This window comes from Sapajus apella, unplaced genomic scaffold, assembly GCF_009761245.1.
Source record: "Sapajus apella isolate SASKATOON/1434 unplaced genomic scaffold, GSC_monkey_1.0 scaffold30, whole genome shotgun sequence".
Taxonomy (NCBI): Eukaryota; Metazoa; Chordata; class Mammalia; order Primates; family Cebidae; genus Sapajus; species Sapajus apella.
This window is the reverse complement of record NW_022436970.1, coordinates 15,697,442-15,721,382: the sequence shown is the minus strand read 5'-3', so window position 1 is coordinate 15,721,382 and position 23,941 is coordinate 15,697,442. Positions and strand designations below refer to the sequence as shown.

The 23,941-nt window shown below is 41.9% G+C and overlaps 1 protein-coding gene across 3 annotated transcripts in view; it reads right to left on the bottom strand.

The window, feature by feature from the left end:
• SOCS6 (suppressor of cytokine signaling 6) overlaps positions 1-22,747 on the bottom strand; it is a 39,698-nt gene extending 16,951 nt beyond the window's left edge. For 2 of the 3 annotated variants that reach the window (XM_032293727.1, XM_032293729.1), the window contains exon 1: positions 22,559-22,747. The gene's annotated coding sequence lies outside the window, so the exon portion shown is untranslated. Of the gene's footprint in view, positions 1-21,796; positions 21,950-22,558 lie in introns of those variants that run through there. The other variant, XM_032293728.1, reaches the window with a different exon arrangement.
• Positions 22,748-23,941: the final 1,194 nt, after the last annotated feature.

Genomic DNA, 23,941 nt, shown 5'->3' with positions numbered 1-23,941 from the left:
TATTGGACACAAGTGCTGAACCTGTGGTGCATGACTCAGAAACTGCTTTTTTTTTTTTTTCTTTCGAGACAGAGTTTCACTCTTGTTGCCCAGGCTGGAGTGCAATGGCGCGATCTCGGCTCACCGCAACCTCCGCCTCCTGGGTTCAAGCAATTCTCCTGCCTCAGCCTCCCGAGTAGCTGGGACTACAGGCGCGCGCCACCATGCCCAGCTAATTTTTGTATTTTTAGTAGAGACAGGGTTTCACCATGTTGACCAGGACGGTCTCGATCTCTTGACCTCGTGATCCACCCGCCTCGCCCTTCCAAAGTGTTGGGATTATAGGCGTGAGCCACCGTGCCCGGCCAGAAACTGCCATTTTACTTGAATGTGCCCTAACCTAACATCAGGCATGGCAACACAGAGCCTTGTGATTAAGAGCACAGACAGGAGACGGGAGTCCACATCGCAACTACTATTTCCTAATGACCTTGGACATCCACGTCTCAGTTCTTCATGTGAAAATGGGGATAAAAGCAGTATATACCTAGGGGATTCACTTCGGGCATGATGGAATGAGGGGGCCGGCCAGGCTTGGTGGCTCACGCCTGTAATCCTAGCACTTTGGAAGGCCAAGGTAGGCAGTTCTCTTGAGTCCAGGAGTTCAAAACCAGCCTGGGCAACACAGGAAGACTCTGACTCTGCAAAAAACAAAAACAACAACAACAACAACAAAAACCCAAAAAATTAGCCAGGCATGGTGGCGCATACCTGTAGTCCCAGCTACTCAGGAGGCTGAGGTAGGGGGATCACCTGAGCCTGGGAAGGAAGGTTGAGGCTGCAGTGAGCTGTGACTGCACCACTGCACTCCAGCCTGGGCAACAGAGTGATACCCTGTCTCAAAAATAAAATTTTTAATCATTTATAAAAAAATATATTTTAAAAAAAGGAAAAATGAGAAGATCAATCAATCTCCTTCCCCAAAAGTAACTATGAAGCTGGACTAAACTGTCAATAGCAACCATTTCAGTACTTTGAATTCATCATATTTGGTGATGACTGGAAATGATAAATGTGTAGGTTAATTTAAAATACTATAAATACATTTTTTTCATTTCTTCTCTTCTTCAAAGGGCATGAGATTGTATAATAATTGTAACAGTACCATTGAGGTTATAACATACAACATACAGTAATTTACATAAATAATAGCACAGGCTGGGCGTGGTGGCTCACATCCATAATCCCAGCACTCTGGGAGGCTGAGGTGGGTGAATCACTTGAGGTCTGGAGTTCGAGACCAGCCTGGCCAACACGGTGAAATCCTGTCTCTCCTAAAAATACAAAAAAATTAGCTGGGCATGGTGGTGCCCACCTGTAATCCCAGCTACTAGGGAGGCAGAGGCAGGAGCATTGCTTGAACCTGGGAAGTGGAAGTTGCAGTAAGCCGAGATCGCACCACTGCACTCCCACCTGGGCAAGAGAGTGAGATTCCTTCTCAAAAAAACAAAATAATAGTAATAACAATAATAATGATAATAATGGCACAAAGTCAGGGGAGGAAAAGAAGACATGAAGCCAAGTGCCTATATTTTATCAGCATTAAGGTAGCATTATTTTGCAGTAGACTGTGATAAGTAAAGCATGGAGTGATTTGTGGAGCAATCACAAAGAAAATTGCTCATACAATATTATTTATAAAATAAAATGTCGACAAAGGAATTAAATTGGTACACCAAAAAATATGCACTTAACACAAAATAATGCAGTAACAGAGGAACAAATAAACAAAAATAAATTTTAAAATGAATGGCAAAATGATGGACGTAAATCCAAAGGAATCAATAATCACATTAAGTTTGAATGGACTAAACTCTTAGCCTAGGAATCAGCAAACTTTAACTTTTTCATCGTCCTTTTTGTGTAGTTCCTAACCTAAAAGATGGTTTTTATATTATTTAATGATGGAAAAAAAGTGACATAAAAATTATGTGAAATTCAAATTTCAATGTTCATAAATAAAGGTTTCACTGGAATAAAGCCACTCCTACTTTGTTACCTATCTTTTATGGCTGCTTTCTCGCTGCAACAAAGCTGCATTGTTAAGAGGCCATAAAGCATTAAAGCCTAACACATTTACAACCTGACCTTACAGAAAAACTTTGCCAATGTTGCTCTACTCAAAAAGTAGAAATTGTCAGACTAAATTTTCTTTGAAAAAGAAACAACTATGTGCTGTCTACAATAGACTCCCCTAACACAGAAAGACATGAACCACTTAAAAAGGGCAGGAAAAGTTTCCATGTATCTAGTAATCATGCGAGCTAGAATAGCTCTATTAATATCAGACAAAATAGACTTTAAGTATTACTAGAGGCAAAAAGGGACATTTCAAAATGATAAAAAGGTCAATACATACTGAAGACATAGCAATTGTAAACACATATACACTTCATAAAACCCAAAATACATAAAGCAAAGCCTGGGAGAATTGAAAGGTAACATAGACAATTCAATAATACTTGAAGATTTCGAAAAGCCAATTTCATAAATGATAGAAAAAATAAAGAGGAAATAGCAAGGTATATAGTACTTCAACACTATCAACTAACTTGACCTAATTAATATTTTTTCAAGGCTTCATTCCTCAGGATAGACCAAAGCAAGCCTCAATAGCTAGGTGTGGTGGCTCACAACTGTAAACCCAGAATTTGGGGAGGCGAAGGTGGGAGGATCATTTGAGCCCAGGAATTTAAGACCACTCTGGGCAGCATAGTAAGACCTAGTTGCTACAAAAAAATAAAACAAAATTAGCCAGGTATGGTGGTGCATGCCTGTAGCCCCAACTGCATGGGAAGCTGGGGCAGAAGGATCACTTGAGCCTAGGAGTGTTGGGGCTGCGCCTTCACCATGATTATGCCACTACACTCCAGTCTGGGTGACAGAGCAAGACTCTGTCTCCAAAAGCCTCAATAAATGCAAAAAGACTAATGCTATGATTATACCAAGTATGTTACCTGATCACAATGGAGGTAAAGTATATATCTACAACAGAAATAAAACTGGAAAAACACCAAATATTTTGAAATGAAACAAAACACTTCTAAATAACCAATGGCCCAAAGACTAAAAGTCACAAGAGAAGTTAAAAAAATATTTGACAGAATGAAAACAAAACATACACAAATTTATGAGATGCAGCTAAAGTAGTGCTTAGAAGAAAATGTACAGCTTTAAATGCCTGTAACAGAAAAGGTCTCGAATCAATAACCTAAACTTTCACCCTTAAGAAATTAGAAAAGAACTAAACCCAATGAAAGCAGAATAAAATAGTAAATGCTAGAGTGGAAATTAATAAAACAGTAAACAGAAAAACAAGAGGAAAGAAACAAAACCAAAAGGAGGTCATTTGAAAAGATAAAAAACAGACAAAGCTTTAGGCTAGACTGACGAAGAAGTTAATAACGAAGACATAAATTAGCAAAATCAGAAATGAAAGAGAGGCTATCACTATCAAACCTATGGGAACTTAAAGGATTATATGGAAATATTATAAACCACCTTTTACCAACAAATTAGAAAACTTAGGAGAAAATGGACAAAATCCTAGAAAGACACAAATTACCAAATCTGACTCCAAAAAAAAACAATAAAAAAAGGAGAATCTAAATAGACCTATAACGAGTAAAGAAGTAGAACTCCTAATTAAAAACCTTCCAAAACCTTCCCATAAAGAAAGATCAGGCTCGGGTGGCTTCACTGGTAAATTTCACCAAAGATTTAAAGAATTAATGCAAATATTCATAAACTCTTTCAGCTAATAGAGAAGAAACGAACACTTCACAAGCCACTCGGCGTGGCCTGTATTACCCTGATACCAAAGCCAAAGACACCACAAGAAAACTCCAAATCAACATCCATCATGAACACTGGTACAAAAAATTCTTTGTTATTTTTAGAGACAAGGTCTCACTTTGTCATCCAGGCTGGAGTGGTGCAATCATGGCTCGCTGCAGCCTCCATCTCCAGGCTCAAGTGATCTTCCTCGCTCAGCCTCCCAAATACCTGGGACCACAGGCACACGCCAGCACGCCTGGCTAATTTTTCATTTTTTGTAAAGATGGGGTCTACCTATGTTGCCCAAGCTGGTGTGGAACTCCTGGGCTCAAACAATCCTCCAGCCTAAAACTCCCAAAGTGTTAGGATTACAGGTGTGAGCCATCACACTTGGCCAAAACTTCTTAACAAAACATCAGCAAATGAATTCAGCAACACATAAAGGGCATTACAGACTTCAACCAAATGACATTTATCCAGGTTGGTTTAATATCAATAACCAATTAATGCACTACAACACACTAATAAAGAAGGGAAAAAACACATGATCATCTTAATAGTTGCAGACTGATAATAGAAACTTTTTATAAACAAAGAATAGAAGGAAACTTGCTCATACTAATTAAGGGCAATTATGAAAAACCTACAGCTAACATCATACTTAATTGCAAAGGACTGAATGCTTTGCCACTAAAGACTGGGAGCAAGACAAGGACATCTGCTCTCACATCTAACTCAACACTGTACTGAAGGTTTAGCCAGTGGAACAAGAAAAAAATGCATACGAATTGGAAAGGAAAAAATAAAATTGCCTTTTCTCACAGTTGACACAATATTAGTTTTTGCTTTTTTGGTTTTTTGAGATAGGATCTTACTCTTTCACCCTGGCTGGAGTGCAGTGGCATGATCACAGCTCACTGCAGCCTCAACCTCCTGAGCTCAACCAATCCTCTTGCCTTAGCCTTCCAAGTAGCTTGGACTACAGGTACACACCACCACATCTGGGTAATTTTTTAATAGAGAAGGGTTTCCCTACGTTTCCCAGGCTAGTCTGTACTCCTGGGCTCAAGTGATCCTCCATCGTTGGTTTCCCAAAGTGCTGAGATTATAGGCATAAGCCCCCACACCTGGCCAGCTGACAAAATCTTACATGTAGAAAAACCCAAGGAAATCACACATACAAAATAACCCTACAAGCCTACAAACCTAGCAAGAATAAAACTACGAGCAAACCAAAAGTGAATTAAGAAAACAATTCCATTCACAAAAAATAAAATTACTCAGGAATAAATTTAACAAATGAAATGTTGAGATTCACTCAGGATGCGTGGCAAAATATTAAGGGAAATATTAGGGAAAGTGGTAAGATTACAGTATCAAACCTTTTGGAAGGCTGAAAGGTTTTCATTAATTTATGGAATGGGCTGAAAGCAGCCACTTCTTATGTCAGAGCATTAGGTCATAGGGTGAAGATTAAGGAAAACAGAAACTGCCCCAGTTAAATCTGTTTACCCCACATTCCTTTGTCTCTACTCTGTTTACTCATGTAAACTTTGTGCTGGATGGCCCTCTCAGGGGGAGATCAAAGAGGAATTACCTATTAATGGTGTTTACTCTGGGCCCCAGAACCAAAACCTTTTATCATTTGTAAAACCACTCTTTTACATTAATTATCCACAAGTATGTTGACTTAAAACCTCTGTTATTAAATCTACACTGAATAAATGTGAGGAGGAACAGGAAGTAGTTGTTGGTTAGTTGCAATAGCCCTCTGAGAGCAGCTGATGACCCCCTAGCCTGACTCTTACACTGTACACTGGTGTGTGACAGTGTATTTCATTCATATGTCGCTGAGTCATGCACGGTCTGCAGGACAGACCTCCGCAAGTGGTGTTCGACATCTCAAATGAAGTACAAGAATCATACAGTCAAAACTATAAAACACTGCTAACAGAATGTAGAGCTTCTAAATAATTAGAGAATCCATGTTTTTGAACTGGAAAATTCAATATTATTAATATGGTAGTTTTCCCAAAATTGATCTACAGATTCAAACAATCCCTATCAAAAGCTTAGTAGGTTTTTTCACATATTATTGACACAACATTCCTAAAATTTATGTTGAAAGGCAATTCTGAAAAAGACTGAAGTTACACTATCAAATTTCAAAAGTGCTTATAAAGCTATAGGAATCAAGACAGTGTGCTGCTGGTATAGAGACTGGCATACACATCACAGAATAAAGGAGTCTGAAATCCTTACATTTTTATAGTCGACTGATTTTCAAGAAAAGTGCCAAGACAAGTCAATGAGTAAATCCTTCTTGATAAATGGTGCTGAGACAACTGGATAGCTAAAAACAAAAATGTAAACCCTTACTTCACACCATAGGTAAGTCAAAGTGGATCGTATACCTAAATGTATGAGCTACAACTATAAAACTTCTAAAAACAACTTTGTGAACCCAGTTTGGACAGAGTTCTTAGACACAATGCCAAAAGCACAACATGTAAGAGAAAAACTCTGCTAAGTTAGACTTCATTAAAATTTAATAACTAAAATTAAAAATGTTTGTGTTTCAAAACACACCATTAAAAGGAAGATAAGCCACAGGCTAGAAGAAAGTATCTGTATAACTGACAAGAGATTGTACCAAGATACAAATAAAACCTAATTTTTTAAATAGGCAAAAAATGTGAACAGATCTTTGACCAAAGGCAACACACAAAATAAGCTCACAAAAAGGTCCTTAATAGTTATTAGTCATTCAAAATGTAAATTAAAGCCACAAAAAGATACCACTACATATCCACTATCACGACAATATCATGACAAAGGCAGGGATGCAGAGAAACCAGAAACCTTATATACTGCTGGTGGGAATGTAAGATGGGTTTTTGTTTTTTTTTTTTTTTTTTTTGAGATGGAGTCACGCTCTGTCACCCAGGCTGGAGTGCAATCGTGAGATTTGGCTCACTGCAACCTCCCGAGCAGCTGGTACTAGAGGTGCCTGCCACCACACCCAGCTAATTTTTTGTATTTTCAGTAGAGATAGTGTTTCACCATGTTAGCCAAGATGGTCTCGATCTCCTGCCCTTGTAATCCGCCCGCCTCAGCCTCCCAAAGTACTGGGATTACAGGCATGACCCACCATGCCCAGCCCAGGGCTGGCTTTTAAATAAAGTTTTTCTTTTTTCCCTATTGCGGAAAAGTGATGATTAAGGGTATGCCTAAATATAGAGAACAAAAAAATTTATCACAGGGCAGGTAGATTTTGGACCCCTAGAAATCACTCCATATCAGTTCATACAGGTCATCCTGTTTCTTCTTTTTTCTTTACAGCTGCATTGACCTTGTATCTTGACTTTTCATTTTCTAGTACCTGAGGATCAGAAGTTTCTCCATTTTATTTTAGTCAAATGTATCAGTTTACCTTTATTATCTGCCCCTTCTATTGTCATAAAAAATTCATCTGACACTGAGATCACATGTTCTTTATTCGCTGTAAAGTTGTTTTGGTTTTCACATATAAATCCCTGATTAATCTAGTACTGATTTATATGTGAGGTAGGTAGGGATTTACACTTCTCCACACATACAACCAATTCACTCAACACATTTATGGAAAAATACTAACCCTCACAAGAATCAGAGCTATACAAATTAAACTATTAATAGTATAATTTTCCAAAAGTCAAATCAGTAAAGATTTTTCTAAATGGTTATATTCACTGCTTCAAAAGTTTTTGTTTTGTTTTGTTTTTTGAGACAGAGTCTCATTCTGTCGACCACGCTGGAGTACAGTGGTACAATCTCTGCTCACTACAACCTCTGCTTCCTGGGTTCAAGCGATTCTCCTGCCTCAGCCTCCTACTTCAGCCTTCTGTAGCTGGGATTATAGGCATATGCCACCACTCCCAGCTAATTTTTGTCTTTTTTTTTTTTTGAGACGGAGTTTCGCTCTTGTTACCCAGGATGGAGTGCAATGGCACGATCTTGGCTCACCACAACCTCCGCCTCCTGAGTTCAAGCAATTCTCCTACCTCAGCCTCCTGAGTAGCTGGGACTAGAGGCATGCACCACCATGCCCAGCTAATTTTTGTACTTCTAGTAGAGACGGGGTTTCACCTTGTTGACCAGGATGGTCTCAATCTCTTGACCTCGTGATCCACCCGCCTCAGCCTCCCAAAGTGCTGGGATTATAGGCATGAGCCACCACGCTCAGCATTTTTTGTCTTTTTAGTAGACATGGGTTTCACCATGTTGGCCAGGCTGGTCTTGAACTCCTGACCTCAGATGATCCACCTGCCTCAGCCTCCCAAAGTGTTGGGATTACAGCTGTGAGCCATCGCACCCGGCTGAAGGTATCTTAACACAGTCATAAAAATTAATCTGGCAATATGCAACTGAAACACAATCATACTCCTTGACCCAATCATGCTGTTTTTATAAATCTTAAAGAAAAAAAAACACACAGGAATGTTCCCTGGATCACGTATGACAAAAAGTAAATTTAAATTTAAAAAACTGAACACATCCTAATTTCCAACAGTATGAGTAAACAAAATCCTGGCACATTTACACAATAGAACTTTAGAGAACCACTGAAATTGATATTTATGCAGAGTTATAAATAACATGAGGGGAAAATTCATATTGTTCATTTGTTAAGAGCAAAAACACAGGAAACAAAATTATATGTATGTGGTCCAATCACACAGAAAGAATAGGGAGGAAAACTGGACCATGAAGTACAGCTGAACTGTTAACTGGATGGCAGGATTTTTGTAAACATTATTTTCAAAACATCCTATAGTGAGCATGCGGTGTTTTTGTAAGAATTAAACCTGTGAGCTTATTTGTTCATAAATTACTTTTTTTAAAGTAAATAGTCGAGCAAATCCATTAAAAAATGCAAGGCCCTTTCTTGGCTTTCAGTTATACCATGACTGCCAAACAAAAAATAAATCAAGGCCGGGCACGGTGGCTCACGCCTGTAATCCCAGAACTTTGGGAGGCCGAGGCGGGTGGATCATGAGGTCAAGAGATCGAGACCATCCTAGTCAACATGGTGAAACCCCGTCTCTACTGAAAATACAAAAAATTAGCTGGGCATGGTGGCGCATGCCTGTAATCCCAGCTACTCAGGAGGCTGAGGCAGGAGAATTGCCTGAACCCAGGAGGCGGAGGTTGCGATGAGCCGAGATCGCGCCATTGCACTCCAGCCTGGGTAACAAGAGTGAAACTCCGTCTCAAAAAAAAAAATAAATAAAATAAATAAATCAAAAGATGAGACTATTGGGTTTTCCTGTAGCCTTTTGTTTTTACTTTTATTCTTTGGCTTTGGTAGAACCTAGGCAGCTTTTTCCTCTTTACCTGCTCAAAATAACTTTTTGCAAATCTGACTTAAAAAAATTTGTACTGGTGTGTATATATATAGTTAGGAACTGGCCTTGAATATTCAAAGTCTAAATGACAAGAGTGATAAGCCTACCAGCTTTTCAAGACTCTTCCCTTCCTATTTAGCTTATATTCCATAATTCATCATTGTAATCATTTCCTTGTGTATACCTCTAGGCCCTTCCTCTACTCTCCTTCTGAAAAACTCTCTTGGCAAAACCACATTAGCCAATTCAATTCTACTTAATGTCTTGCCTGCACCCATAGAGCTGAATAAGGCTGCAAAAAAACCGAACTGGGCTGATGGGTCTCACTTTGTAGTTACCGCCATGACCCGCAGGTGGGTCCTTAATGCTGCCTGGAAATCAAACTACTTTTCCCTGGTTCATTCTTCTCCTTCCCTGCCTACCATTTCACACTTTCTCTCTCTCTTCTCCAACCCTGGAGCACTCCCATTATCCCCGGAACACTCCCCCATTTCCTATCTCCGCAGATGGCCCAGCTTCCTATTTCACTGAGAAAAGGAACATCAGGAGACCTTGGACTCGGGACCCCATATTCCCACTCAGCACCATGTTTCCATCTACTCCATCCTGCTACCTTGCTCAAGGGCCCCCACCCTCCTCTGGCATACTTAATCTCCCAACAACTTCCCCACTCCACTGATCATTTCTGAAAATGTTATTTCTCATACATACAAGCAAACTTGTGGGGACCCCACTTTCCCCACCAGCTATAGCCCCATCTGTCTCATTCCCTTTGCAGCAAAACACGTCAGGAGAATTGTGTCTACCAATGCCCACGATTCCTCTCCCACCTTCTCTTACAGCCACACCAAGGCCTTCTCTACCGGTCATAGCACAGAGCAGCTCTTGTCAAAGTCACCAATGGTGCCCACATTGCAAGTCTAGTGTGAGTTCTCAGACCCAATCCTAGAGGCTCTGAGTGACCACTGAGCACTCCTTTTCCTTCAACATAATTTTACCTCTTTGCTAAGCACACCACACACTCAAGGTCCCTCAGTGTGACTCCTTTGCTGGTCTCCCTCTGGAGTCTTAATGGGAGTGCCCCACCACTCAGACTTTGGTCCCCTCTTCTCCATCCATGATTTCACTCATGCTCATGACATTCTATAGCACGATGGGACTTACACTCCCAAATTCTCTCTCTTCATTTACAGACTAGTTATATTCAGCTCCCTTTGGGACACTGACACTTTGATGTCTTGCAGACACTTGAAACTTCACAAGTTCAAAACTAAACTCTGGCTCTTTCTCACCCACCCCACACCCGCCCCACTTGCAGGTTTAAATATTCTCTATCGTACTTCCGCTTCCAGCTACTCCACATTCTTCCAATGATCAACTAAGAACACTCAGAATCATCCTTGGCTCCTTTCTTTCTCCCACACCTCATCTAGTATGTCATGAAATCCCAATTTCAGCTACCTCCAAAACGTATGCAGAATCCAAATACTTTTTGCCACTATACCAGACCAAGCTGCTGTCCTCTTTCTACTGCATTATGGCAATACCTCCTAATTCGTTTCCTTGCTTTCCTTCCCCTGCCCCATTCTATTCTCAACATGTCTCAACAAACTGGAACAGATGCTGACACTCTGGCTACTACTGCAACAAGGTCCTTTATCTCTGACCCACGAGTCTTATGTCTTCTGCCAGCATCCATGAAACTGTAGCAGGTTAACCGGTGAGGCTGCCTTTGAGCTTGTTTGTTTAAGGCAAAAATCTCAGATGTTTTCACACTTCTTGGCAACTACACGCAAACATAATAAATGTTTACAACTACATAAAAACATAATTACATCTACATAATTAACGTAAAGCAATTGCTTTGACTTCTTTCAGGGTTCTTCTGTCTTACGACAATAAACTCTAATTTAAAAGGCAATATGAACATTGCATGGCTAGAAAGGTAGATTTTAAAAAGTTAAATATAGCCAAATTAAGAAAAATGAACTTAAAGTTACCAAACAATTTAAACTTAAAAATAAATTTATATTTACAGCAAAAGTTCTAATAAACTTTCAAGTGATTAACTCCTACTCTGTGGGCTGACATGAAAATATGGGGTAGCATCAGCCTAAGTTTGCAGAGGTATACTGAGTGAATCTCCATATAAAATGGGGATAATCTCTAACTCATGTCCAGTTCTAAAAGCATCTGACTCAAAAATAATAAGTGTACAGATTTAGATATCTAACAAGCAAAGAACAGCTTTTCCATGAGCATTTCTAAGCATCCTTCACTATAATTGTGCTCAATACAGTCTTATTTGATTATTAAACTGAATATGGAACAAATATTCATAATGTCAATCATGCTAAAATGCTAATGGTGTTGGCTTACAAGAATTGATTAATGAGGCTGGGTGAGGGGGCTTACACAGCTGTAATCCCAGCGCTTTGGGAGGCTGATGCGGGTGGATCACTTGAGGTCAGGAGTTCAAGACTAGCCTGGCCAACCTGGTGAAACTTTGTCTCTACTAAAAAAAAACACAAAAAGTAGACAATTGTGGTGGTTGGTGCCTGTAATCCCAGCAACTCAGGAGGCTGAGGCAAGAGAATCACCTGAATCCAGGAGGCAGAGGTTGCAGTGAGTCAAGATCACGCCCCTGGACTGCAGCCTGGGCGACAGAAAGAGACTTAATTAAATGATTGCACACCTCTCCTTAATTTTTCCATTCAAATTTTAGCAGGTTGCATTTAAAAAGTAGTGTACCTATACATCAATTGACCACTGTCTTTATATGTATACAGTCATCCCTCAGTATTCATGGGGGATTGGGTCCAGGACCCCCACCAATACCAAAAGCTGTGGATGCTCAAGTCCCTTATATAAAATGTCATAGTATCTGCATATACCCTATGTACATCCTCCCCTATACTTTAAGTCATCTCCAGATTATTTATAGTACCTAATACAAGTGTTGCATAATTGGTTATATCATTTTTTATTGTCTTATTTGCCTTAACCAATTCAGAGAAATGTGGCATAAGAAATATTTCATCTTTGTCCCTAGTTCCTGGCACAGTTCCTACATCTTTGGGATTTCCTGAGATAGGAGTGTTTTTTGTTGTTCAAAACAAGCCCCTTTCAATCACAAGTGTGAATGCTAATGCAAATGCTGTGACTGTCAGCCTCAGGATGGGGCTGGTCACCCAGAGACCTAGTGCCTAGAGGGTGGAACTCTCAGCCCCGCCCCCACAGTCCCTATGCTTGAGAGAAAAGGAAAGGGTTAGAGATTGAGTTATACAGAAACTCCAACCACAAGATTCAGGGACCTTGTGCACACAAGGGTGGGCTGGGCAGGAGGTCACCCTAGGAGGGCACAGAAGCTCCACATCTCCCCTTGTTTGCTCCGTGCACCTCTTCCACCAGGCTGTTGCTGAGTTGACCCTTTATAATAATGTTTTCCTGAATTTTATTCTAGCAAATTATCTAATCTGAGGAGGAGGCAGCAGGAACCCCTGATTTGTAGCCAGTCGGTCAGAAGCATGAGAGGCCTGGGACTTGTGGCTGACATCTGAAGCTGGGGTAGTCTTACGGGATTCAGCCCATTGCCTGTGGAGTCTGTACTTACTCTGGGTAGAGTCTGAATTAACTGAATTGTTGGACACTTGTTTTTTTTTCTTTTTTTTTTTTTTTTTTTTAAGACAGAGTTCTGCTCTTGCTGCCCAGGCTAGAGTACAATGGCATGATCTTGGCTCACTGCAACCTCCGCCTCCTGGGTTCAAGCAATTTCTGCCTCAGCCTCCCAAGTGGCTGGGATTACAGGTGTGTGCCACCACGCCCGGCTAATTTTTGTATTTTTCATAGTGGTGGGGTTTCACCATGTTCGTCAGGCTGGTCTCGAACTCCTGACCTCAAGTGATCCACCCACCTCAGCCTCCCAAGGTGCTGGGATTACAGGTGTGAGCCACCATGTCCGGCCTGGACACTTTGTCTTCATGCTGAAGAAGTGGTTGTTGGTATTGTAAACACATCACAAGAAAGAAATCAGACTTTTATTTTGACCACTGTGCGTACCGGGCCTGCGTCTCCTATGAAATAACTATGACACTTTTCAACAAATTAATACAGGTTTTTCTTTTTTTCTTCCCCACTATCTCCAGTAATGGCTATAAGCAAAATACAGGTTTTTTAACTCTAAATCAGTGGATACCTGGGCAACATTGATAAAGGAAATCATTTGCACACTGAAAATATAGCAGCCCGACTTACTACTAGTAAGATCCTTAATGATTTCTACATCTGCAACCTTATTGGCTAAGGTGTAATTACAGTTGATGGCTTAAAAACAGCTATTGTAATAATACTTTGATATAATATATATGTAATCCATCCTGACCTCCAGAATAATAAATGTAAAATACTATCTTATATGTAGTTCTTTTAATACCATTTACCTATATTGTCATAGCTGACAATGACAAATTAAAAAACAATTATTTAATAAATGTCAACAAAATTATTTTAGCTAAAAATACAGAAAATTCCCTAAAAATCTCACCACATTCGTTGCCTACGAAAAAGCATGACCTCATGAATTATAAACTACCAAGTAGGTAAGATTCTTTCAGAATTTGACAAACTATGAACAAAGATGCTGTTTTGTTTTTATTCTGTACTACAGTAAAGTGTTTTAATTAAGTTTCTTCATTGCTTTTCTATTTTCTTCAAGACTAAAAGTAATTTGTTTATATATTAAAATCTCTTAAATGTATTGAACTACTAAAGCAAAAATGTCTAACTTTGAAAGGCAACATGCATATAAAAATAACTGAAAAGTAACAGAACTGTTAGGACTGCTCTCAGAGCCTTCAGATCTTACAAAAGCTCTAATTTAAAGAGCAATTTGTCCATTATTCAAATGCTTTCACATAATATAAGCTTCAGTTAAAATAATCTTTTCCTCTTTTCTGAAGTACATGCAAATTAAGAATGGAGTTTTAAACAGCAGATTTGGGGTCCAAAAAGTAACCCACATAAAATGTATTATTAAATGTATATTAAGAGCCAATGTAAATTTCATTCATTGATCATTCAGCTGAAGGGAATCTTGGAAAGCAGTAATTATTCAACTGAATAATATATCCCTATTAACCAAATAATGTAAAAATCTTAGAAAATGAAAAGATTATTTGCATTATAAAACAGTAAGTTGACTGCCAAAAGTAATCACTTATTATGGGTTCCCAGAGATGTGATCTCTTGATGCTTTTAAAATAGTCCAACTTAAAATAATTATGTTGCCACTACAACTCAGCAGGCATTTCATCAACTAAGTTAATTGAACTCAGTGACACAGATGTGGCTTCATGAGAGCACTAACTTAAAACACTACCCTCATTTAAAGAAAAAAAAATTGATGTGGTTTCACCCAAAAGTGAAGGCTTTAATATTCATTGATACCAGCAAACAAACAAACAAAAACTGTTAAAAAAAAAAAAGAAAAAAAAAAAAAACCCTTCTGATTAAACACACATTTCTTTATCTCTATCATTCCCTAAAAACACAAGAACAAAGAAAATCACAAAGCAAATTATGGCAGATGACAACAGTGTTAAGTGGCTACGACAAACTGGAATAAACCGAAATTTAAGACTGCTGGAAAGGAAGACAATGAAAAACCAATCTGAGAGAAGTTTTCACAAATCTGAACCAAGAGGTGGATACTATTTGTTTAAAAAAGATGGGGTGAGGAGAACAGTTAGAAAACAAAACTCCTACAGCCAAAAAGTAAACATCCAATAAAAGAAAAATCGAGGGAACTCCCCTTCTAAAAACAACAACAAAACTGAAGCTAAGAAAATAAACAGATGGATTTAGGAGTTCCCATGTCCAATGAAGAAGAGCTTAAGACAGAAAAAAGGTAAAAAAAACAAAATTAGAAAATGAAAGGGAAGAAATTACAAAGGGCATTTTAATAGTTTTCCTGGAATTGAAGAACACAAGTTTACAGACAGAAAGGCACTATGGAATGCTCAGCACATCCGAAATAGAAAAGAACCACCACTAGACACACCACGGTAAAAGTTAGTATTTAGGAGGTAACACAAAAGTCCCCCAAAAGCTTCTAGGGATAAAAGATATGGCTTACAAATGCCTGGGAAACAGGCGGCACGTGACTTAACAGTAACACTAAAAACCGGAAGACAATGGAGCAATGCCTACAAAATTCCAAGAGGAAACATGCTTACAACTATGACCCCCACTGACAGTTCAGTGACTCTCCTTGTGCCCTTGCACGTGTCTGACATCCTTGCAGGGACCAGGCCTGGTTCTGGTCACCAGCGTGCAACCTGCAGGAACACCCACCTCTGCCATGGGGGCAACAGACAGGAACTGCAGGTGAAAGCAGACTGGACCCAAAGGAAGAGGCCAAGGGAGCCGCAGGCTTCGTGAAAGCAAGACACAGACCTCTACTCATGCACTGAGATTTCCGAGTTAATCTGTCACTGCCAGATAACTTATTCTATCTGAACTAAAATATTAACCTGGAATTTTATCCACAGCGGGGTGTACACCAAATACGTAGAACACAGACATTTTCTGACATGCAAGGTCTCAGCCAGCTCAACTGTAACATCCTCCATGAAGACAAATCCCAATTCCCCAGCTCCAAGGATTAAATTAAAACCTTCAGCATCAACAACAAGAAGGGGTGCATACACCAGACTCCATTCTGAAATCTACTACTAATGTGATGTGTGACTCTGGGCAGATGACATACCCTGCTTAGACCCAATTTCCTCATCTGTGCAAGGATGAAGATAATCTATAATCAGAGGAGTTTCTTCTAGCTCTAAATGCAGTAATTCCGCTGCAAATGTATAAAATCACTAAAATCCCACTACAATTCTCTGCATTGATACTTGCTTACATTTTCTGCCAGTCTATGGTATTTGGCAATAATGCTGTTTCTTAAATATGTCACCTTTTTTTTTTTTAACTTTAAAAGCAACGTCAACAAGCAAAAATGACTATTGTCTGATGGTAATATGTTACTTAAAACCAAATTTAAGCTTTAAAAACAAACACCATTATCAAAACAAACTTTAGACAAACAACATACACAGTAAAAATCTACCAGTAAGAATTCGTCTAACTTTAAAAACCTGCTAACCCAACTGCTTCAACCATCTAGCATATTATTGATATGGTCAGAATAACTTATACTACAAAAATCACTTTAAGTGCAACCATAAACAGCATCAAATAATCGGCTACCCAGAGTGCTAAGTAAAAAGACCTTGTCTAGGTAATTCTAAAGATTAACACTGAACTATTGAAACTGTTTTTGATGGAAATCTTATCTAATAGGAGCCATACATTCTTGTCTTCAAAACGGTATTTTAAGCACAAGTGTGTATATTAAGTATAATCTCAGACTGTCACAAACTGCTATATATAAATGGATGCCTCTCCAGATGACCAATGTATCTGTTGGAATATTTCAGGGAGGCATTAATGACACCATTAGGACTTACTGATGTTCAGATCACTGCCTGCCTCCCAGGGCTTCAGATATAGCTTGTCTTCCTTCTTTTTCTCTATACTTGAGAGTCCGATACTACAGAAAATAAGATCATCATCACTCCCCAATCTCCAAATGGGATGCCCTTTTAACAATTTTAAGAAACTATTTTAGTGTGTTGCTGTTAGGAGTGATAAAACAGTATCAGAACAAACGTAATCAGAGCAGAAGGCTCGGTCTCCCATCAATGAACTGCAATGACCCCACAGCCAAGTCAGGCCACTGCTGCTAACACTGCAGCCACCTGTCATCCTTACCATTCTAGCAGCTTGCACTAATAATACTTCTGAAGACGCCCTCTAGCTTACTGCTTTCATTCCCATTTCTCTTGCTCCTTTGGTCTCAAACCCTTTTCCCACATTAGGCTTCCTTAACAAAAGCACTCATGTCTAACAAAGATGTGGCTGATTAATCAGAGAATACTACTTTTGACTCGTCAGATATTTTAAATTAATAGTAATAATATAATGTTTTAAATTAATAGTAATAAGTAGGAATTATTAGTATTATTTTAAAATTAATCTGACTAGTCAAAAGCAGTCAGATTAAGGAGCAGAATACTAGAAAGTATTAGCACTTGTTATATTTCAGGCACTGAATTAATGCACTCACATGCATGATCATTCTATTTTCACACCAGCTCCGAGAGAAACAGCATTATTACTTTATATGTAAAGCAACAAAAACTTAAAAAAAATTTTTTTTAAATCTACTCCATAAAATTAAAGTGCTGAAATTCAAACCTAGATCTGCATCCCCTTGAGAGACTGCCTTCCTCAGTTACCATCAAGGGCTTCTAAGTCTCTGACTTTTCTTTCTTTTTTTTTTTTTTTTTTTTTTGAGACAGAGTCTCGCTCTGTCACCCAGCCTGGGGTGCTCTGTCACCCAGCCTGGGGTGCTGTGTGATCTCGGCTCACTGCAACCTCTACCTCCTCAGTTCAAGCAATTCTCCTGTCTCAGCCTCCCAAGTAGCTGGGACTACAAGCACATGCTACCACTCCCAGCTAATTTTTTTATTTTCAGTACAGGTGGGGTTTCATCATATTGGTCAAGCTGGTCTCGATCTCCTGACCTCAGGTAATCCGCCTGCCTTGGGCTTCCAAAATGTTGGGATTACAGGCGTGAGCCACCGCGCCCAGCCTAGTCTCTGGCTTTTCTAATTTCCAAGAAGTTTTTCCTTCTGGCTTTAATTCTACACCAGAAATCTGAGGATACCGGGAGGTTTCAGATAAGTGAGATTTCACTTTACTAAGCCACATGACCAAGGGAAATGTGTTTTGGGATGGTGACTTTCTACACACTACACATGACTATACTTCCAGAAGGAGGAGATCTGGGCATCTACACTGCAAGTCAATCTGGTCCTGGAGTCACTCAGACACACATTATGGCTCTACAGGCAGTGACAGTCCTCTCTCTGTGGGGCTGTTGGGGCCATGTAATTATAAGGACTTTGGTTTTATTAGTGCTATGATTTACTCAGCTAAGCAAGCAGACCAGTTCAAAAAAGGACAAACACCACGAAACACCAACAACTTTCTAACACGCAGACAGCATGTCGTTGCCTTTAAGGTAGAGATGACAACATGAACACTCCAAGTATTTTCTGTATAGCCACACCCCTCCTACTCAGTGGCCAGGCCCCTGGGATGTGTCAGGGACACAGAAAAGAAGGACCACCGTTGGCATTGTGCCCTCACAGAACTTATTTTGGGGGGGGGGGAGCGGGAAACAGCAGAAACAAGTAAACAAAATAATTACAGAAAATAATAGAGGTTATGAAGGAACCATACAAGTTAATGACTTGGGATTACTAAAGGAACCATAAGGTAGTCCATGAAGTCTCTGGGTGGTGACACTGGCATTAAGATCTGAGAATTAACCAACCACAGAACCCACCGAAGGACATTGCAGTCAAATAGAACTACTGTGTCAAAAGTGGGGGTGCAGGAAGCAGCTCAGATTGTTGAGGAACAGAAAGGCTAGGGCAGAACCCTGGTAAGGCAGGGAAGATTGTTCAAGATGAGAACTAGGGAGAGATGAAAACACATTTCAGAACTAGGCAGAAATGTTACAGTTGATGGTAAAGAGTTTGGATTTTTGGCTGGGCACAGGAACCCATGCCTGCAATCTCAACACTTTGGGAGGCAAAGGTGGGAGGATCACTTGAGCCCATGATTTCAAGACCAACCTGGGCAACATAAGGAGACTCCAGCTCTACAAAAAACAAAAAAATCAGCTGGGCCTGGTGGCATGCGCTTGTGGCCCCAGCTACTAGTGGAGGGAAGCTGAGGTGAGAGGATTGTTTGCGCCTGGGAGGACGAGGCTGCAGTGATTTCTGGTCACGCCACTGCACTCCAGCCTGGCAACAGAGCAAGAACCCCATTTCAAAAAAAAAAAAAGTTTAGATTTTACCATAAATACAAATTCATTGTAACTTTGTGAGATAAATTATTATCCCCACATGAGGAATAAGACTCAGAGGGCATACAGAACGTGTTCAAGTTCACAGGGATGGTAAATGGATGCTCCAACACATCCAGAGTGTGCTAGGTGGGAAGTGAAATCTCACATGACTTTATCTAAATATGTCTGTTCTTGAAACATCAAGACCAACAGCCACCTAAAAACAACTGCCCCAACTAAGTAAAATTTATTGTTTGTATGGGTCAGTAAAGACCTGAAATCAGTATAAGTAATGGTGTCCTCAGGCCTAAAGCCATCACGACTTATTAGCTAAACCAACATGCCGAACAGTGTAATAAATTATCCATAAAAACATTAATGATAATTTCACTTTAAAACAACACTAAACATCTCTTACGTTGTTGCTCTTTTAATATCTGAACAATTATTTCTATCAATCTGGCCATATAAGAAAGTTTCTCCTTTTTATGACATACACCAGTATTAGGAATTTCTCCCTTGTAAAACGAGTAATTTTACAAAAGCACTTCGGCACCACAGATGTAAATATAATTTCCAGAACTGGAAGAGGTCAGGGATGAGGGCAGGGGACTGAAATAGACAATCCTAACTTCCTACAAAGGATGAAATAAACAGAAAACAGCAAAAAGAGATCTTTTTAGTTCATTTCTTTATCTAACTTTATTAAGCATTAAAACAGAATGTATACACATCCATCAGCTATACTGGATTATAAATGAGGCATCTGACCTAATACTTCCAAATGCATATGCATTTATGTATGTAAATCCTTTCTCATGAGTGCATATTTTTAAGAGAATAACAATTATCGCCACAGATTTGCAAACGGCAGACGCTCATCCCAGTAAGCCCATGATAAACTGAAAATACCTTAAAAGTCAAAACTCAGTGGGTTTATATGGATACAAGTCGAGGTGCATACTGAATGTGTATCATTTCTGCTCCACCAAAAAGTCAAAAAATCCAAAATTGGGGACCAGCTATATGTTTGGACTTTTAAATAAGATCACACCTCTATACGCAAAATAAAAGACATGATCAACAACCCAAAAGTTTCCTGAAAACTGGCCACAATGGAGAAAACTAGCAAGGTGGTTCATGCCTGAAATCCCAGGGCTTTTGGGAGGCTGAGGTGAGAGGATCTTGAGGCCTGCAGTTTGAAACCAGCCTCGGCAACAAAACAAGACCCCACTTCTACAAAAAACAATCAATTCGTGGCATATGCCTACAGTCCCAGTTACTCAGGAGGCTGAGGGAGGTGGATCACTTGAGCCCAGGAGTTCAAGGCTGCAGTGAGCCATGACTGCACCACTGTACTTCACTCTGGGTGACAGAGGAAAAACAAAAAAGAAAATACTTGCTTTCTGTTTCCCAAAAAAAAGGTGGGAGGGCATTAAAAAGAATACCTTTTCCAGTTCTAATACAAGAATGAAGAAAAACACTGGAATGCAAAATGACTAGAAACTCAGCCAGTACAGCACCATTTTCCAGCCAACGCCCAGTCAATGGCACTCAAATCCCTTCTCTGGTGGAGAGGGGCCCTCCTGCCAAGACAGGAGGTCAGGGGATGCCCTAGGGTGTGCTCTTTGGTGGGAGGAGGAAGGAGAAATGAGCAAGGAGTAAGACTACCAATTTAGAGGGTAATTTAAAAGATAAATGATAAAGATAAGAGAAAGTGTTCCAAAAGAGACGCTGAATGGAATTCTAAAAAAGTATAGATTCAGGTGAATACCTGGCTGATCCTTACCCAGGCACATGGGGAAAGCCCTGGCCACACTCCAGGTAGAAGCTCTTCTAGGAATCCAGTCCACTGTCCACAAACCAGTTTCCTCCAAAGCACCAAGGCAGGCTTAGGGACGGTGTTGGAACCAAAGGGTTAAGGCCACCTATGTAGTTTACAACGGAATGGATCCTAGACCTTACCATATCCACGCGTGCACAAAACCCACTAGGAGTAGGAGGAGAAATTAGCCCACGGGAAAGCATTACAGACTTTTTTCCGGGTTTTGTGAAAGCTGGTGAGCAATGCCATTCCTGTTTTTAAGTAAGTCTGACTGTCCACAGCATTAACTATTCCACTAAGATTCATTCATTCAAGTAAGCTAAATGGATTTAATGCTGTGGTTAAAAAAAAAAAAAAAGTCAAGATAAACTGCTACCTTCTGTGGTTGAGAAGACGTCAGATGTTTTAACTGGAAGTAGACCATTTACCTTTGTCTGATTACTAATATATCTTTACCCCAAGGAACACAATAAATTTAAAACGTCTCTGGGAGACTTTCAGCATGTGTAATTCACGTTATTTCTATCATTAGTGTGTTCTCTGTCCTCATGCACAGTGCGTGTTGCCTTAACCGGGCAGATGTTGCAGAAACATTTGTTGAAATGAATTCAACATTATTTATTTTGCTACCAGAAGACTGAGTTCTGCCACATATTCCCACCTGGCCCTCCATTCCAAACACTGGGGATGGGAACCCCAATTTCACATTCCAACCACACATCCCAAGTTTTGTGCCAGGATCTGCCTCTAAGAAACTTCCATAATTCTGCTCCGTGAGCCACAAGGGTGTACCTGAAGTTGCCAACTCCAGAAGCAAACGGAAAATTCAGGCCCGCGTCGGTCCCAGGAGCGCTTTAAATTCCACAATCGTCCCTTCCCCACACCCGGGTGAGTGCGCGGCCGGCCGGCGGCACCTTCGGCGGTAGAGCAGCCCCGGCCTGCCCCTCCGCCAGCGCCCGCGCGACCTCGCGGTGGGGCGGGGGCGTCCCCGAGTCCCAGCACCGCGCCCCGGGCCCGCCCTAACGCCTGCGGCCTCGCCGCGCCCCGACCCCCAGCCCGCGGAGGTCGGAGCAGGGACCCGGCCGGGGCACTGAGCCGCGCAGGCCCCGCGCCGCCGCCCAGGCCTCGCCAAGCCCCGGCCTCTCCCCGGCGAGCTGCGGGCAACAAAGGCGGCGGCCCGGGCCGGCGCGCCGCGGCCGAAGAGGCCGAGAGGTCGGGAAGAGCCGCCCGCGGCCGCGCAGGCCTCAGCCCTTCAGGGGCCGCCGCGCCCCGGCCCCGGCTTCCCGGTTCCCGCGTCCCCGCTCCCGGCCCCGGCTCCCCGGCCCCGACCCCCACCCGCGCACCCGCCGAGGCGGCGCAGGCCCTCGCGCTGACCCAGACCCGCTGCTGCAGCCCCGCGCCCGGCGGCCTCCCCGGCCCGGCCCGCGCCGGATCCGCCCCCTGAGCCCCGAGGCGGAAACCAGCCCGGCGGCCAGTGCCCGGGGCTGCGGACGAGCCGGAGGCGGACAGCGAAGCCCGGTCCCAGCCTCCCGCCCGGGCTCCCCGAACGCTCACCCGGAGGCGGCCCGGCTCGGCTTCCTCGCCCAGCGCCGGCGCGACTGCCGCGCTCGCCTTCTCTTCTCGGCAACTCCTCCTCCCGCCTCCTTCCTCCTCCTCCTCCAGGAGGGGCGCGCGGCCGCGGCGCCTCGGCCCGAGCGGGGAGCGGGTGCGGAGGAGCCCAGCGGGCCGCCCCGCGCCCACTACGCGGGCCCGCGGCGCAGGCGGGGCGTCGGGGAGCGCGGGGCTAGGACTGGGGGCCGCGCGGGGCGGGGCGGGGCGGGGGCCGGGCACTGGGTGGGGGGTTCCGAGGGGAGGAGCGCCGGGCCAGGGTCGTGGGGCGGGCGGGGCGCGGAGCCCGGATCTTCCCACCCCCGCGTCCTCTTGCTCCCCTCCGCCGGTGGCTGCAGGCCGCTGCTCCTCCAGCCCCGAGGGTCCCAGGTGACTTCCCTCCGGCTGGGGTGGCCCTGGCTAACGTGGAAAGGAAAGTCTCCTCACCCCCCCGCCCACAGGCCCCGTGAATTTGGCGGACGCGGTCCCCGTGCCCCTGCGACCGGCAGCGGGACCCCCACACTGGTCAGGTCCGCTGGGCTCGCGCAGGGACCCCGGCCTTGTCCCCGCGGGGAGGAGACCCCAGGACTGCCGCGCGCGCACGCCGTGCAGAGCCACAAGTGGGGAGGCTCTCCCCACACCTTCTCGACTGAATCGTGAAAAATTGCTCTTAAAAAAACCAAACATTCCTTGTTTCGAGCCATCTACTTTTCCTTTTAGTTGTTTTCAGAGAGGTTTTGTACAAGTAATAGTTCACTGATGTTTGTGCCGCCGAATTCCAAGGTAGTGTGATATGCAAATTGCATGTTGGGGACTTGACTAATGTCTTTGGAAACTGGCTGAACATGCTACTAATGTAAAAGTACCACGAAAACTTGATTTTTGTCCATAGGAAATCAATAGGAAAATTTGTGTTTCTCTCATGATGAAAAGTGATTAAAAATGAATGTCATTATTATTCAATAGAGCTTGGGGGCAGATAAGTATCATTAAAATCTAACTTAAAGAATTATTGTGGACTTTAAAAGTTGTTTCTTGAATAGTATGGACCGTTTAAAAAGAAAACTGAAAGTACAGAGAAAAAAAAGGCTAGAAAAAAATAGTTGTTCAGGTGTGAGTTTTTACCTGAATTATATCTCGAGAAAGTTGTTAGTTACAAAATGTTCACGTACAGTAATCTTATTTCCTATGTTCAATATACAATACTCCACAAGAAATCCAGATTCATAACAGAAAAGTTGGAACTTTAGGTGATGCAAAGTTGATGTCATTTGTTGTGTGTCATACACTATCATTGTCATTTTCAGTTTTTACTTGATTTATTAATAAAATGCTACCATTATTGTTACT